Source organism: Ascaphus truei, chromosome 1 (genome assembly GCF_040206685.1).
Source record: "Ascaphus truei isolate aAscTru1 chromosome 1, aAscTru1.hap1, whole genome shotgun sequence".
Classification (NCBI taxonomy): domain Eukaryota; kingdom Metazoa; phylum Chordata; class Amphibia; order Anura; family Ascaphidae; genus Ascaphus; species Ascaphus truei.
The window spans coordinates 3,877,066-3,880,502 of record NC_134483.1 but is presented as its reverse complement, the minus strand read 5'-3'; positions in this window follow the sequence as shown (position 1 = coordinate 3,880,502).

Sequence of the window (3,437 nt, the reverse complement as noted above, 5' to 3'; positions counted from 1 at the left end):
ACCCTGCATTTATCTGGCTGGATGGACTCCGGAGAGAAAAGATCTACATAGAATCTCCGGGTTCTGTCCCGGATGCTCTCCGGGTCAGTCAGAGGGGTACCGTCCTCTGCCAACAGACATGTGATATGTCTACGGTTTCCCCTCTTTTTCTCCAGCGCGTAGAAGAGGCGCGACCCGCGATCCATCTCTCGAAGGAAGTTGATGCGGGATCGCACATACGCCCCCCGAGCTCTCAGATCTTCCAAGTCCCGGAGAGTGCACTTCCTCTCTACGTACATACTCTGCAGGTATTGGTCTCCTGCCACAGACAGCCGCTTCTCGAGATCGAGCACCTCCTCCCTGAGGGCCTCGATCTCAGCATCGCGCCGCCCGCTGGCACCTTTTGTGTACTCCTGACACACGAGGCGCAGATGAACCTTGCCCACGTCCCACCACTGCTCTAACGTGGCAAAGTCTGACCTGCAACCTCTCCAGGCCATCCAAAAGTCTCGGACCGTCGTCGCAAACCCCTTGTCCTCCAACAACGTATTGTTGAAGTGCCAATATGCGGCCGAGGGTGCTGCAGGTAGCAGCGTCACCGTCACGGATGCACAATTGTGGTCCGAAAACGGCGCCTGCCTAATGGCACTGGACTGGGCTCGTGACAGGCTGTGGCTGGAAATATACAGCCTGTCGATCCGGGACCAGGACATCCGTTCACCCCTAAACACCCTAACATGGGTGAACTCAGTGGATGCCTCAGGATGTTGTTCTCGCCAGACGTCTACCAAGGAGTAGCGGGTGATGACCTCCCGCAAGGCCGACGCAGAACACGGGTGTGGCTCCGGACCATTCCGGTCTTTCCGAGCCTCGAGGGTACAGTTAAAATCACCCCCGAGCACCACGTATCCGTCTGCGTCGACTGTCTCCAGGTATTCAGACATTCTGACGAAGAACTGCCTTCTCAGGGGTCCGTTGGCAGGAGCATACACGTTCAGGAAATTAAACGTGTAGTCCTCGTGTCGGACCCTGATATGCAACAGGCGACCTGGAACAACAGCTTTGGCAAGCAGCAGCTCAGGTTGAAAGGATTCAGAGAACAGGGTCACCACCCAACAAGATGTCGAAGTGAGGTGGCTGAAAAAGACCTTGCCTCGCCACTCCAGATGCCAGCTGGCTTCAGCCTCTGGAGTGGTATGGGTTTCCTGCAGGAAACTCACAGAATACTTTCCCTTTTGTAAAAAGGAGAGTACCTGGAACCTGCGAAACCCGTCCTTACATCCATTTACGTTTAGCGTACCGATGCTCAAAGCCATTGGTAATCAAGAGTCTTGCTTCCCATAGGCGCTCAGGGTACTATACCCCGAGAAGCCTTTACGTGCTCTCGCAACACTTTGTTAAACTTTAGGACCCGAGTATGTTCGATAGTCCCGGAAAGTTTGGCCTTGTGGTTAGCCTTGATATATATTCTGAGAGAGTGGAGAATGACCGAAGCATCCTTCCACCTCTCAAGGGCCAACTGCACCTTCGTATGTCCGTGTCTACAGAGGGTATCATCCAGGAAACTATCTAGCTCCCGGGCAGGGATAATGGGGATCGAGGAGTCCACCGACTCCATGGTGCCAGAGGACTCCCCTCTGAGCCCCAACTCCCCAGGCTCCTCTTGGCTGGAGAATTCAGGACCCCCGTCCTTCTCTGCGGGGGCCTTTCTCAGCCCTAGATTGGATCCCCTCCTCGGTGTTTCCACGAGGGGGTCCACTGTGCTCTCCACCTCCATCCCCGAGTCAGGATGTTCAGGGGCAGCTGGTGGCGGCATGGCAGAGGCAGTGGTCTCCCGAGAGTCCTCGGGGGCCACAGAAGCACACATGCCACGGGTGTTCGCATCACCCACGGGAAAGCACTCACCAACCGCGGGAGGGCCCTCACCATCCGCGGGAGGGCCCCCACTGTCCGCTGGAGGGCCCCCACCATCCGCGGGAGGGCCCCCACCATCCGCAGGAGGGCCCCCACCATCCGCGGGAGGGCACCCACCATCCGCGGGAGGGCTCTCACCAACCATGGGGGGGCACTCCTTAGCAAGGGCTTCATAGGGAGGGTCTTTCCCAGCGTTCACTCCCAACAAAGTGCCTGCCCAAAACTCTGCACCAAGAGGGTTTAGGTCAGACAACTCCCAGATGTAATCGGAAGTGCTCACCACAACACCCTCCAAACCCTCATCCACGGGGGTCAGCCCTAACCCATCTCCTTCCTCTGGTGACGCAAACCGGGGCTTTTTATCCCTATGTGCGTCACCCGGAGGCGGTACAGCCGAAGGGGGATCTTGGTTGGCTCTGAAGATAGGTGCATTCGGCATGTCAAATTTACCGAAGCACAACTCTCCAGGGGATGCTCTCCAACCGAGAGGGGCGCTGGGAGGTTCCCCAACGTCCCCAGAGGCATCGGGTACCTCCAGCTGCATTCCTTCCAGAAATTCAAGGGGGGGGGGCTGTACATTTGTGGGATCCGGCTTACACTGGTTAATCCCAACCAGTGGGTCGGACAGGACCACCTTGTGCGGAACTGATTTTTCTTTCCGCTTCCGAGACTTCAGAGGGTAAACGTAATATGGTTCACCCTCAACCTCCTCAATCACCCTCTTATTGGTTTTAGATTTGCTCTTCCTGGGGATTGATTTCCCAGGAGAGGGTGCCGCTGTCTCCATAGCAGAAGTTTCCTCCCGCTCCCCTTCACCCTGTACGGTGCTTACAATGGGGTTAGGGGGTTCTTGGGGGGGGGACAGCGACAGAGGGTGACTGTTGTGGCGTGACTTTGTTCTTCCCCCTCTTTTTTGGGAGGAGAGGTTTAGATGTCACTGTTTGAGTTGCGACAGTGACATCTTCTGTGGTCCCAGGGGGGACCTTGGCCCTTGAGATCTTTTCCTTCTCCCTCTGTTCTTTGGGGAGAGGTTCAGATGTCACTGTTTGAGATGGGGCAGTGACATCTTCTGCGGTCCCAGAGGGGGCCTGGGCCTTCGAGGGCTTTTCCCTCTCTCTCCTTCTTTGGGGGAGAGGTGTAGACGTCGCTGTCCGAGATGGGGCAGCAACATCTCCTGTGGTCCCAGCGGGGGCCTGGACCCCCGAGGGCTCCGCTGCGGTGGGCGCAGCGGCACAGGGTGTTTCCTCCTGGGGGAGACAGCGCTAACAGAGGCTGGCCGCTCCAGGGCGACCCCCTCTCCTTCCTTCCGCTCTCCAGGAAGGGGTGCAGAAGTCACTGTTCCGGATGGGACAGCGACATCTCCTGCGGTCTCAGGAGGGACCTGGGCCCTTGAGGGCCCCGCTGTGGTGGGCACAGCGGTACCGGGTGTCTTGGCAGAGGGAGGGGTGGGTGCAGGAGTTGGGATGGGTCCTCTGTTCCCTCTGAGGCAACTCCTACGAGTGTGCCCCAGCTCTCTGCACAGATAACATCTAACCCCCTCCGTG